The sequence below is a fragment of the Pipistrellus kuhlii genome, unplaced genomic scaffold, assembly GCF_014108245.1.
Source record: "Pipistrellus kuhlii isolate mPipKuh1 unplaced genomic scaffold, mPipKuh1.p scaffold_m20_p_28, whole genome shotgun sequence".
In the NCBI taxonomy this organism is placed as follows: domain Eukaryota; kingdom Metazoa; phylum Chordata; class Mammalia; order Chiroptera; family Vespertilionidae; genus Pipistrellus; species Pipistrellus kuhlii.
Window position 1 is genome coordinate 1,355,909 of NW_023425527.1, and position 15,071 is coordinate 1,370,979.

The following is a 15,071-nucleotide window of genomic DNA, read 5'->3' on the forward strand; positions in this document are numbered from 1 at the left end:
ATCCTTTCAAATGATCTAGTAAATATGCTGTCTGATCAGAAATAGCAATACAAGGAAAATGTACATAATTAGAATGTTTTCCCTCCAATAAAATATGTTCCTACTGGTAGGCCTCTTCCATTTCCATGTATTTAGTTGTACTCTGATAAATTTCTAGCCAGTGTACATAATCCAGAACACAGAATAGACAGCTTTCGGTAAACATGTGTGGTTCTGTACAACGTAAGGGGGAAACATGGCATAAGAGCTGGTGGCCTGCCAAAACTGGTTTGGCTCAGTGGATAGAGTGTCAGCCTGCGGACTGAAAGGTCCCAGGTTCAATTCTGGTCAAGGGCGTGTACCTTGGTTGCAGGCACATCCTCTGGTGGGGTATGCAGGAGGCAGCTGGTCGATGTTTCTCTCTCATCAATGTTTCTAGCTCTCTATCCCTTCCCCTTCCTCTCTGTAAAAAATCAATAAAAATATATATTTTTTAAAAAAAGCTGGTGGCCTGGGATTTAATAGGATGAATAATAGGAGCAGGGGGAAAAAAAATCTCATCTCCATATCAGTCAAAAAGTATTGATGGAATTTCAAGGGCGATCTCCCACTGTGACCAGCTGTTGTCCTTTCCTGAGGACAGAGTACTGGGTAGTCTCATGAGATTTAATATGCATATTTTTCGTTCTTTTTGAATGCAGGCATTAGCCGAAACCGGTTTGGCTCAATGGATAGAGCCTCAGCTTGGGGACTGAAGGGTCCCGGGTTCAATTCCGGTCAAGGGCATGTACCTTGGTTGCGGGCATATCCCCAGTAGGGGGTGTGCAGGAGGCAGCTGATTGATGATTCCCTCTCATCGATGTTTCTAACTCTCTATCTCTCTCCCTTCCTCTCTGTACAAAAATCAATAAAATATATGAATGCTGGCATTAATTGTAGAGAGTTATTGTTAAAGAAGGAAGACGAGAAACAGAAAAAGTCAAATACAGCTTGTTCTACCCAGCTTAGCTTCCATAGAATATAGTGAGACAGTAGGTTCTTGGAGGAAATCCTGGAATTAAACAGTTTTCATGAGGAGTATGTTTCCGGAGACCATCATTTCCCAAAGTGAGCTCTTTGTAAAAAGTAGTTCCTCAGAAGGCTGGAAGGTATTGCTTGAAAAAAAGAGTTCCATGATGTCAAATCACTATATTGTACACCAGAAATTAACATCACTAATGTAGCCCAGCCAGTGTGGCTCAGTGAGTGAGAGTCAAACCATGAATCAAGATGTCACTGGTTTGATTCCTGGTCAGGGCACATACCTGGGTTGCAGGCTCAATCCCCAGTAGGGAGTATGCAGGAGACAGCCAACTATGACGTTTCTCTCTCATCGATGTTTCTCTCTCTCTCTCTCTCTCCCTTTCTCTCTTTCTAAAAATCAATAAAAACATGTTTTTAAAAAATATCACTGCCCTAGCCAGTTTGGTTCAGTGGATAGAACATCGGCCTGCGGACTGAAGGATTCTGGGTTCCATTCTGGTCAAAGGCACATGCCTGGGTTGTGGGCTCCATCCCAGCTAGGGAGCATGCAGGAGGCAGCCGATCAATGATTCTCTCTCATTGTTGATGTTTCTATCTCCCTCTCCCTCTCCCTTCCTCTCTGAAAGCAATAAAAATATGTTTTTTAAAATAAATAAAATGGAATTCTCCCTTGATGACCAATGTTTGTGTCATACTCAGCTGCTTACATTTCTTTTCTTTTTGTTAGAGTCTAGCATATCTGAGTTCAACATTCAATTATATTTCATTTTCTGAACTGAATTTCTCTTCTGCTTAATAGCAGCATCAGCCGAAACCAGTTTGGCTCAGCGGCAGAGCGTCGGTCTGCGGACTGAAAGGTTCGATTCCAGTCAAGGGCATGCACATTGGTTGCAGGCACATCCCCAGTGGATGGTGTGCAAGAGGCAGCTGGTTGATATTTCTCTGTCATTGACGTTTCTAGCTCTCTATCTCTCTCCCTTCCTCTCTGTAAAAAAAAAAACAATAAAATATACATAATAAAAAAAAAAATAGCAGCATCAGCAGCTGACTTTCTTTTCCAAAGGAAAAAAAGCACTATGGTTATTATTATTGTTTAAATCACCCAAGAAAAGGTTCTGCATGCCCAACCACGAACAAAGAACCAGTCACGGTGAGATGGAATATTGGTCATTCATCCAACTATTATCCATACACTCAGGTCTTTAAGGTGTTTGTCCCGGCAAAATGACAAGTGACTGCATGTCATGAATCTTCAGAGTCACTCAGAAGTATTTTAAGTGGTGCCTGGGGCACTGACAACGCCAAGGTTGGTAATTCATTACCTGTTCTGTTGCCATCCTTTAGCCACCCCTTGTCCCTCATGCCTTCTGTTTTACTAAACCACTGCTTATCGTCATTGCCTTGCTCCACGGCTTCCGTGTGCTGCCTGCCAAACTGGACACTTGTGGGCTGCCTTTCCAGGGCATATCCTGAGTGGGTGTGTCAAGTTCCAGGTCCTCACCCCTTCCAGTGCTCCTTGTGTCTTCAATACTCTGCACCAAGTTAGCTAGGATGACCGCATTACCCATAAGGCATTGAGCATTGGATGTACTGACTCATGGAAGCAGTTTTATATACCTCTGCTTGCGCCAGGGAACTACACCAGGAGAAAATAAAGGCATCTGTGAGATAGCTTGCATTACTAAATGATCTCAGATGAGCCATCCTAAACTCTAACAAGTTGAGCAAGGTTTGACCACATTATGGCCATCAGATGAAGCTGTGGTTCAAATGTTTGATTCAATGGCACTTTCATGCTCGCTTCAACTCATTGGACCCCTTGCCTATCATTGTGTAGAGTGCATTTAAATCTGTTTTAAATTTTTTTTAAATATATTTTTTTGATTTTTTACAGAGAGGAAGGGAGAGAGATAGAGAGCTAGAAACGTCAATGAGAGAGAAACATCAACTAGCTGCCTCTTGCACAACTCCTACCGGGGATGTGCCCACAACCAAGGTACAATACATGCCCCTGATCGGAATCGAACCTGGGACCTTTCAGTCCACAGACCGACACTCTACCGCTGAGCCAAACCGGTTTCGGCTAACTCTGTTTTATAGAAGCAGGAGCAGCACACTTTTGTTGTTCTGGGTGATTACGGGTTTTATCATCTCTCCTCTGAGGGTCTATTTTGACCAGATCTCTGACTTATTGTGTGCTGAGTTCTTGATTGGGAGCCCACTGTTCCATTGTAATAGTATTCCTTTTTGAAAATGAAATACTGTATATGTGTATTTTTCATTCAATAAATGCCTTAACTTTTAAATGGTCCACTCTACCACTGAGGACGTCATGAGAGTTCTGCCCAGATTTGTACACTGAGGTGAGTGTGTGTGTTACAGATACTGAGGGGCTAGGTGTGTGGAACAGATATAATCCTTGGAGAGGATGAAGAAAGCAGGCACAAATTTAGGCATAGGCCTTGGAGCAACCTGTGCAAATGAGGGACCTTAAAGCTGAGCTTCATTAGCCTAATGGGAAATCTGCCTCTGCCCTCTCTCCCAAATCTCTCCTGGTGTGGCTCCTTTCTCTCAGTCTTTAGTATGTCAGGAATCCCACTCACCCTGGATCTCTCACTGGTTCCTCAAACAGCATCCAAATTGGCCACCACTGCCCTAGACCCAAACAGAAGAGGCCCAGGCCTTGAGCGTTGGAGGACCGCACACATCATGAACACAACAGATAAGGAATGTAAGGGTGCCCATCAGTTGGGATTTGGCCCCCAGTGTAAACTAGTATAAACCCAAGAATTTGCTTTGTTACATTTTTAGTCCTATGTCCTTGAAACAGAAAGGGACTGAGACCAAATGCCATGAAGATTTGTAGGTTGTGCTGCTGCTAAGGAGCTAGACACGCTTCAGAGTGTGAGGAGGAGGAAGCACTTAAGAATAAAAGACAAACCAATTAACATGTCAAATCCTTCCTCTCAGATGGCATGAATAGACTCTTGTATAACAAGGTATTACCCAGCTGTACATGGTTCTGCTGTTGGCAACCGTTGCAAGTGACAGCCAAAAATATTTTATGACATTAAATAATTCATATTACTCTTAAATTTGTGTGTCTGCAGGTCTAGATGGAATAATCATGAAACATTATATGAATTGGCAACTGGATGGACAAATATGGCAACTAGATGCATATCGAAGGCTAGAATTATGAATTTTAATTTAAAAATGTAATAAGATGTGAGTTTCCCAAAAATGTAGATCTAAATATCAGCTTTATTTAAATAATTTTGAAAATGAGTACAAGTCAAGATCATCACAGAGACAGAAAATTCAAAAGTGGAGCTCAGAGAAGAAATAGAAGGCAGACTGCTTACATTTCAGAAAAATGGAAACAATGAAAGTGAGCAGTCTTCTGCTGAGCATGACCCACATAAAATTTGCAGACAGGACTTTCAAATTATTTAATAAAGATTTCATCACTAATCAAATGAAAATGAACCAAAAAAACTCTTCCAACCCACAATGTGAGAACCCTGACACTTCATATTCTTCAAAAAACAAAGGCCTATTTATTGATTAAATCAATGAGGACCATTTAAAAAATTATTTATAACAAAGTTATGACTCAGAAAACCAAATGCAATTCTGACCTGTCCGTTAACATCTGAAGAAAATTGCATTTATAAAAACCTCTGAGCTGCACGATGCTTATTGGATTGTGATCCTGACAAGTGGCTGTCACATCCTCCTAACAGTGGAAACAGGTCCCTAGAGAATGCAATCCAACTCAGATTAATGATTACCGTTTTCCCATGGCACGAGCATGGCAGAAAATTTAATATTTAATTTTACAGCAAAATGATTTTAGATGGAGAAAGAAATTGTGGAAATGGCTTTTATATGTTTTTTATGTCCTAAGTCCAAAGATATATATTTTGTTACTGCTGTGACATCTTTACAATGAATCCTTAAGATCAGCTTTAGTCAATTAAGTTATTTGTGTCTGAAAACCCTTCCGTTCTTGACTACAGTGAAACATCTGTGGCTCAGTGGTTGAGCATCGACCTATGAACCAAGAAGTCATGGTTTGATTCCTGGTCAGGGCACATGCCTGGGTTACAGGCTTGATTCCCAATGTGGGGGCGTGCAGGAGGCAGCCGATCACTGTTTCTCTCTCATCATTAGTATTTCTATCCTTCCTCTCTGAAGTCAATAAAAATATATTTAAAAATAAAATAAAATGAAACATCGTATGCACACAAAAAATTCACATACTATTACTAGAATTCATTTTTAAGAGATTGAATAAGCAGCAAAACAATAGTATTCAAAAAGGCAAACAATGTTCTTATATGGTGTATAGTGTCCTTATAAAATAATATTAGTGTGCAATTTTTTATATATATATATATATATATATATATATATATATATATATATCTTGATTGATTTCAGAGAGAAAGGGGAAGGGAGAGAGAGATATTTGAAACATCAATGATAAGAGAGATTATTGATTGGCTGCCTCCTGCACGCCCCACACTGGGGATCGAGCCTGCAACCCGGGCACGTGTCAATGGCCAAAATCAACCCAGACCCCTTCAGTCCACAGGCTGATGCTCTATCCACCCAGCCAGACCAGCTAGGGAATGGTCAAGCATAATGATGCATTTGTTCTAAGCTCCTGGTGTCCCCTGTGACGCTGGCATATCCCGCCGCTGGTGGAAGTTATAATCAAGACCTGTGTGTCCAGTGCTGATACTTGCATACTTACAGTTTGGCTCACACATCTCGCCTCTCTCCTTTGGGGACCATTGCTGGTCCACAGCCACTTGGGAGCACCCTCGAGTTAAGAGCCACCTGTTCTTCCTCCTAACAGTTCCTGGCCAGCGAGTTCAGTCAGAACCTTTCACTTTCACATCCAACCCGAGCCAGGGAGCTGGGTGTGTCCCCCAGACACTTGGCGGGAAAGCTGGTTCCCAATTAAGAAGCAATTAAAACAGAGGCCACCCCTGTGGGGAGAGGCGGGGGCGCTTTCTAACAGCATAGCATCCCAACCACCACCACGCAGTGCCTGGCCAGAGCAGCGGTGGTTGTAACTATGGCTTGATCAGTATTTCGAAGTTCTGCTTCACCAGATTTCCAGAGGGCTTCTTGCACAACCCACTCTTTGCAACGATGAGTCAGCCTCCCTTGAAACCAAAAAACAGGTGGCAAATACAGGCCTATTACATTAAAAAATGCAGCTGGACTCAACCAAGAAAAATTGAAAGAACAGTAAATGATCCTGTGCTTTTGTCTGACATATTCACTTTTTTAGGGCTTCAATTTTGCTCATTAATGTGCAGTGAGAACTTGGAGTCAGAGGAAATACAAATGTAAAATTCTTCTAGATGATAAGCATTTTCTTCCAGTCATTTATAGTTATTTCATCTAAATCTCATAGCAATGAATTTTTTTTTTTAAGCAACTCGCCCCTATTGAAAAATTCCAAAACACCTAATTTGGAATTTTTTTCTTTTTTCTTTTATTGCCTTAAATGCCTTATCTTTTGAAAAACTTTTTTTTTTTAATTGATTTCAGAGAAGAAGGGAGAGGGAGAGAGAGAAATATCAATAATGAGAGAGAATCATTGATTGGCTGCCTTCTGCACAACCCACACTGGGGATCGAGCCCACAACCTGAGCATGTGCCCTTGACCGGAATCGAACCTGTGATCCTTCAGTTCACAGGCTGATGCTCTAGCCACTGGGCAAAACTGGCCAGGGCTGGAAAACTTTTTGTTATGGGAAAATTTAAACATAGATAGTTCAAAGAGCAGATGGTCAATGTAGTGAACTTTATGCATAAGCATCATCCACCATACCAACCAGGAGCTGTGGCTAACCCTGTCTAATCCACATGCACATCCACTTCTTCCAGATTTTAGTTGTTTAACTAGTACTTTTATTAAGGTATGTCTTTATTAAATGTATACCTTTATTATGGTAAAATTTACGTATAATAAGCTGGATTCATTTTAACATACAACTTGATGAGATGTTTAACATACAATAGATAAAAAAAACACCTTGAAGCCATCACCATTATCAAAATAAAAAACATTTCTATCATCCTCCAAATTGTTTTGTGCCCCTCTACAGTCCATCCCTCCTTCTGTTTCCAGTCTTAGGCAACCATGATCTGCCTTTTGCTGTTGTTGTTGTTGTTGTTGTTAATCCTCACCCAAGGATATTTTGTGTATTGATTTAAAAATATATATACTTTTATTGATTTCAGAGAGGAAGGGAGAGACAGATAGAAACATCAATGATGAGAGAGAATCATTGATTGGCTGCCTCCACTGGGGATTGAGCCCACTGCCTGGGCATGTGCCCTAACTGGGAATCAAGCTGTGACCTCTGGTTCATAGGTGGACTCTCAACTACTGAGCCATGCCAGCTGGGCCATTGATTTATTTTTATTATTTTTATTTTTTAGAGATAGTGGAAGAGTGGGAAGAGAAAGAGAGATTGGGGGGAGGGGACAGAGAGAGAGAGTCATCAATATGAGAGAGATACATCAATTGATTGCCTCCTGAATGCACCCCAAACAGATATGTGCCTTTGACTGAGAATCAAATCCAAAATCCTTTGTTGGTGCATGGGCTGACGCTCTACCACTGAGCCACACCGGCCAAACATGATCTGCTTCTATTCTGACAGTATGTATTCCCTCCTGATATTATTTTGAAGCAAATGTCAGATAGCTTATTTTATCTATAAATATTTTAGTATTCATCTCTAAGAGATAAAACCTTATTTTAAAAAGGATGATAATGCTATTGTGATACAGCATAATCAACAGTAATTCCTTAAAATAAATTATCTGGTGCAGAGCAGGTCCGTACGTAACCTGCACTCTAGGCAGATGTCCCTAAGGGATGTGGAAAGGGAGAGAAGTGGAGATGGTGAGCAGATCAAACAAGCTTATCAGCTGCTAGCTGCTCAGGAGAGGCCTCCCCATACCCAGTTGTGTCCTTTGCTACAAGATGAGTACCCTCCACCAAGGTTGCCAAATTTAGGAAATAAAAATACTGGGTACCAGCTCTGCGCACTGAAAGAGGACCTTCTCCGCACCAGGGAAGCCCACCCACCTGAAACCAAGATGTTCCGTAAGCGAGTCAAGGCCAAGATAATCAAGAAGCAGTCACAGCGGGCCATATCCAATGTCTTTGCATTTTTGTTTTGTTTTTTTGTTTTTTTAAAAAAATATATCTTATTGATTTTTTACAGAGAGGAAGAGAGAGGGACAGAGAGTTAGAAACATCGATGAGAGAGAATCATCGATCAGCTGCCTCTTGCACCCCCCCCACTGGGGATGTGCCCGCAACCAAGGTATATGCCCCCAACCTGAATCAAACCCGGGACCTTTCAGTCTACCAGCCGACGCTCTATCTATTGAGCCAAACCGGTTTTGGCTCTTTGCATTGTTTGACCAGTCCCAGATCCAGGAGTTTAAGGAGGCTTCCAAAATGACCAACCAGAATCGAGATGGCTTCATTGTCAAGGAGGACTTGCATGATATGCTGGCCTCTCTGGGGAAGAACCCCACGGAGGAGTACTCGGAGGGCATGATGAGCGAGGTCCCTGGGCCCATCAACTTCACCACGTTCCTGGCCATGTTTGGGGAGACGCTGAATGGCACGGAGCCCTAGGACGTGATCCACAATGCCTTTGCTGCTTCGACGAAGAGGCCTCAGGTTCTATCCATGAGCTGCTTCACAGACGAGGAAGTGGATGAGGTGTACCACAAGAAAGGCAACTTCAGCTACATGGAGTTCACCCACATTCTCAAACACGGTGCCAAGGACAAAGACGACTAGGCCTCCCAAGCCCTCCATGTCCAGGCCCCTGTCCCAGTCACCCGCTCCACACACACACAGTCTGTACCTGCTCATGCCCCTGGGTCCCAATCAGGGGAGGCTCCCTCTGAGGAGTTAGGGCCCAGGTCCCAGTGAAGGAAACAGGCCCAGAGAGAGCAGTGCCAGGCAAGGATCACACAGCCACCGTGAGGCACGGGTGCCCAAGAAAGGATCATCTAGGGAGCTGGGTCGGAGGGCTGGCCCTGAAGGCCCCGAAGGAAAGCCCAGGCTCAGCTGTTCCCTGCCCATCCTGGGCTGTCCCCACAGGAAGGGCCCTGTGCACCACTTCAAGTGCACCCCATTCCCTTTCCCAGACTGCCACAAACTCATGAACCGAACCACATCACTGTCCTCCAGGGGACAGGATGACAGACTCCTCCCCTCTGCCCTGCCCCAGAACACTCCCACCCACGTGGAGTGAGCTCCTCCAAGAGACGCAAAGTCTCTAATATCAATAGAAGGCTAAACACTTGCTGAAGCAGGTTTGGCTCAGTGGGTAGGGCGTCGGCCTGCGGACTGAAGGGTCCCAGGTTCTATTCCAGTCGGAGGCATGATGTGCCTTAGTTGCAGGCACATCCCCAGCGGGGGGTGTGCAGGAGGCAGCTGATCGATGATTCTCTTTCATCGATGTTTCTAACTCTCTGTCCCTCTCCCTTCCTCTCTGTGAAAAATCAATTATATATATATATATATATATATATATATATATATATATATATTTTTTTTTTTTTTTAAAGAAGAAGAAGGCTAAACACTGGAGAAAAAAATACAGGATGCTCAGTTGAATAGTTGGATTTGAATTTCAGTAAAATTTAAATAGAACAGGCTTCCACTACTTGGTCTGGCAACCCTACCTCCCCTGTTTCCCCATTGAGAGTGGAAGGATGCTCTTCTGGACCCTAGAACCCTCTTCAGCTCCTTGTGATCCTGCCTCAGGCCCAGGTACTCCCCCTCCCCCAAAGTCTAGATATAGAACTGTCATGAGCTAGGGTTGTCTAGAGGGCTGGTAACTCCAAAAGCAACGCTCCGTCTGACCCAGGTGGGACTGGGTATAATGAACTCCAAGTTCTCAAAGAGGTAGGACATCCCCCATTCCCCACCCCTCGTACCCCTTATCCTATTCTGCCCAGTGGACAGAGACTGGCTTCTGAATCTCTCTCATGCATTTCCATCTGGTCTGGCTTTGCAGAACCCAAGCTACAAGTCCAAGTCCCCTCTGCTTTTGTGACAGGTTCTGAAAGGGAACAGGAGAAAGCCTAATTAATCCGAGGGACCCGGGAGTGAGCTTTTCCTGACGCTTTGATACGAAGTTGTTCTTTGGGTTGAGAGATCCAAATGGCTGTTGTGACCATGTGAATCGGGTTTCATTCTTCAGCCACCGTCTCAGGAATGGGAAAGACAAAAGCCAACTCGCTCTGACGCGTTGTATCAGATGTCAACATGATCTCACCCAGCACTGTCTCCATCGGAGTTTATTTTGGGTGTAACACACCTTAAGAACATGTTGATGAGCCAAAATGCAAACCCAGCTGTCTGGAAGGCAAGAAGACCTGATGCTCTTTGTGTCTGAAAAAAAGGAGCTTTCTAACCTGCTGTCACAGGCACCTGGCAAACGGCATCCCATTGAATACAGATGTTGTCATTGTAATTGTATTTATTTATTTGTTTGTTTGTTTGTTTGTTTTAAAATATATTTTATTTATTTTTTACAAAAAAGAGAGAGGGATAGAGAGCTAGAAACATCGATGAGAGAGAATCATCGATCAGCTGCCTCCTGCACTCCCCCCCTCCGAGGATGCACTGGCAACCAAGGTACATGCCCTTGACCAGAATTGAACCTGGGACCCCTCAGTCACAGGCTGATGCTCTATCCACTGAACCAAACCGGTCTTGGCTGTATTGTATTTATTGTGAGCTATGTCGTACATCCAGAGGAGTAAAAAACATCCTACATATGTACAGTTTAATGCAGCATTATGCATTTAATACCCCATAACCAGCAACCCCTGTGGACCTCCCCACCTCCATCACATCTCCCTCCACCTCCAGACATGGTCACTATCCTGACTTGTAGAAATAACTTCCTTGCTTTTCTCTTTATTGTTACTGCTGTCTGTGCACTGCCAAGCAAGCCTCTGTTTTTAAACTTCATATGCATGAAAGTATATTGCATGTGTTCTTTGTGACTTGTTCCTTCCTCACAGCGGTTCTCAGGCTAGCGATGGGTCCAGGCTGGCGGATCCAGGAGTATGCTGTCTTCAGGAAAATCACTGGCCTTGGAGTCTCACGGACCAGCTCTGGCCTCCTAGCTCCACCCCAAAGACTGTCCGTTAACTCTGCCACTTGTCCTTCCCTCCTTTGCAAAACTGAAACAAACTGAACCTCTGACATGAGCACCTCGAGAGCAGGGGAGGACTTTGCTTGTCATCCTGTTCTCCGCAGCTCTGAGGGCTGGTCCCCGGTGAACCTTAAGGAGTTGTGGTGAGATGGTGCATGGAAGGACCCACTAATACAGTACCTGATTCAGAGCAAGTAAAGCTAATGTCATTATTGTTACCAGTGATGTTTGAATAGGCATCCACAGAAACTGTGAGATAACAAATGGTTGTTGCTTTCAGGGGACAATTTGTTACACAGCAGCGGGTAAGGAACACTGACACGCTGTCTCTTCTGGGATGAGACATGCTGGCAGTTTGCAGAGCGTGGCAGGCAGGTGAGAAGACCACTGTTCAGATCCCCTTGAGGAATGGGCTCAGGCCCAAATGCAAGGAACACAATTAACTGACAGCCTTTGGGGTCCGGGCCTGCTTTCAAGAAGTAATCAAGCTCTTCCCGGAGTGCTCTTCCCAACCAATGGGTGAGCTGAGATAGTGGGGCAAGGACCCACCAGCCAGAAACCAATCATTGTCCCACTAATAGAGAGATATGGACAGGGAGACCAGAAGGCTGGTCAACTTTAATTGCTCTGAAAGGTCAGAGCTAATCACTCATTGTTTAGTTGGTAGCTGAAGCAGCCTCCACCTGTTAGTCTTATGTAAATTCTTGCTGATTGGCTATTATTGGAATTTCTTGCCTAAAGGATATGGGTGTATCCCATAATGTTAAAAAAAGGGATAGCAAGGCCAGAGCGGGGTGTAATCCTCCCCCTAGAGGTGGGCTCCCGCCTCGCCCCCAATATTCCTTTCATTTGTGTACAGCCTTCTTCAGAAACCTGGACCTGAACCCTGAACCACACGGGACGTGAAAAAAGGTTCCCACATCTACCCATTTCTGCCCAAAACATGCCCCCTCTAATGGGTGGTTTTTGCTTCAGGGCTTCGTGTTGGGCTGGCAGACACTTGAACAGGTCTGCATGGAGTCTCATGTGTCCATGAACATCACTCCCCAATAAACCTTTCCATTCTCAACTCCATCTTAACCTGTGCTTCCCAAATAACCCTGCTATAACCAAGGACTACACTGGCTTCATAGAAACCCAAGCGTCCTCATTGGCCCGGACATATACAGACCTCGCTCCTTGCTAGCTCTGTGACCCTGGACAAGGTACTCACCCCCTCTGAGCCTTTTTTCTCACATGTAAGATGGATGATAAAAAATGTGGGGCTCAAATGGGATATCTATAGAGTGTGTCACAGAATGCACAGTATACAGTGCTAGAAAAAAGATGGCATACCAACTAGTGGCTTTACATTGTCCATAAAGTTTTATTGGAAATTAGTTAAATACATTGTCTGTTGTATCTATAGTAGACCTTTGACATTCATGAGGACTATACCCTGTTATCTTTTTGAAACCCCAAACTACCAAGTGCCGCCATAGCACATACTGCCACCCATAAAAAAAGTACAACTCGAAATTCTACATGACTCTTTTAGACCCTTAACAGTTCTATAAATAAGGAGTTAATAAAAAGAAAAAAGAAAAAAACAAGGAAAAAAAAAAACAAGAAAAGGAGTTAAAACTTTATAAAGCTGTCAAGTTATGCCAAAGCAACTTGGTGAACTATTCCTCTTGATTGCCTAAGACTTGATCACATCAGAGGGCCAAGCCGCCTCTGAGCACCACCCTTTTAATAAACCCAGACATCTGAAATGTAACCTGTCCATACTGGTTCCTCCCAGTCTGCCTCCCCTCGGGAAGTAACTCCAAGCCAGAAAACGGGAAGCCATCCATGACACCTCCCTGTGTCTTAGTCCCCACTTTTAATCCAATGTCATATTCTATCTCTTTGTTCTCCCTTCAAATAAATACCCTAAACCCACCCGCTTCCCATCTCCACCCAGTCTTTTCTCTCCCAAGGGCCTCCTAATTGGCTTCCTTTTCTTTCTTTCTTTTTACTGATTGGTTGATTTGAGTGAGAGAGAGATAGTGAGAAAGAGGGAAACATTAATTTGTTGTGCCATTTATTTATGCATTCATTGGTCAATTCTCATATGTGCCCTGATACCCTGACCGAGAATCAAACCCACAACCTTGGTGTATTGGGACGATGCTCTACCCACTGAGCTACTTCCTCTTGCAGTGAGAACAAATACCAAACAACTTGTCAAGACTTAGAGGCTCTGCACGAGCTGGCCCCTGCCCACTGTACAATCTCACCTCCTCTTCCCAAACACTTCCTCCCATTTCAAGCTCGCTCTTGTCTTAGGACCATCCCCGGGCGCTTTCTGTGTTTAGAACTCTCCTCACCAATTCTTTGCGTTGCAGGCTTCTTTGCCTCTTTAAGATCTGAGCCTGAACGTCACCTGCTAACTGCTGTCTATATTAGGTTCCATCCCTCACAGCCTCTTCCAATTTCTCTCAGCCGCACAGCCAGTCATTTCTTTTGCTGCGTGCATCTCTGTTTGTCAGGATGTATTTGTCTTGTAAATACGTTTCCCTCAGTTTCTTTGAATGCAGGGGTCTTGTCTCTCCTGTGCATTTAGTGCCAAGTCCACTGCTGGCCACAGTACAGGCTTGGTGAGTATCCGGTGGATGAATTTTCTAAGTCAAAATATCATTTTTACTTTTAACAATGGTTCCCCCCACCCCCCATTGCAAAAGCCATACCTTGTCATTGTAGAAAAGATTAGGAAGTACAGATTAAAAAAATAATACATGCCCTGCTGGTGTAGCTCAGTTGGTTAGGCATCGTCTGATGCACCAAAAGGTTGCTGGTTCGATTCTCAGTTAGGACACATGCCTGGGTTTCGGGCTCCATCCCTGGTGGGGGATGTGCAGGACATAGCTCATCATTATCCTGCTCTCACATTAATGTTTTTCTCTTTCTTTCTCTCCCCCTTCATCTCTCTCTTTTAAAAAATAAAGTGCCACCTTTATCCGAGCTGTACAATCTCCTGTGTACAACAGTAGTGAAGATTTCAAAGCAGAGCTGAGGAAGAGAATCACAGGCCACAACCCCCCCCCAAAACAATTGCATTTTATTCTTCATTGCTTCTTTCCAGCCAGGCCCCCATTTGTTTGTCTCACCCCCCCCCCCACCCCTTCCTTTTCCCCCACATTCCTCACCTGGGTGGCAGGTAGTGGCCCGAAAAGGACTTCCCTCTTTCCTGGGTCTTTTCCTCTCACTCCCCACTCACCCCTGGACAAACACCAATTGCTCTTGGAGTCTTGCCGAGGTGAACCACCCTCTTTTCTTACCCAGCCCTGTCTCTGCTCCCTCCCTTCAGCCCAGGTGTCGTCTTAAGTTTTTTATTCCAAACCAGTGCCATCCTCCCCCTGCTTTGAACCCTGGTTGATATATGAGCTCCCTCTACCAACACACCCCGTCGTGGAAGCTCCTTAGGAAAAGAAGGACAATGGGAAAGTCTAAGCTAGAGCTGCGGTGCCCGTGGGAGTGGGGGTTGGGAGGGTTCGGCAGCCTTTGCCTGCCCTGGCCTTTCCCCCACTTTCTCCCCTTCTCAAGGTCACTGCTTGCAAAGGTCTCCGCAAGCCTGTCCCGGGTTCCCATTTTTCCTTCCGTGGGTTTCCAGCTCCTTCACAGCAAAAGGGATTCGTCTCTGGTGAAGGTTGCCAAAGGTGGGGGCTGGAATCTCTGAGAAAGCACTTACCTTGAAGAGCCTTCCCTGGAGAACAGGCTCTTTCTCTTCCAAATGAGAAAACTCGCACTTCGTGCCAATTAGTCCAGAGGGCACTTGGAACTGTACCAGCCGAAATGCTAAAGGCTCTTAAAGGGAAA

At 44.3% G+C, this 15,071-nt stretch overlaps 1 pseudogene; it reads left to right on the forward strand.

Moving 5' to 3' along the window:
• Positions 1-8,071: 8,071 nt before the first annotated feature.
• LOC118728054 lies at positions 8,072-9,214 on the forward strand (annotated as a pseudogene).
• The last annotated feature ends 5,857 nt before the right edge of the window (positions 9,215-15,071 follow it).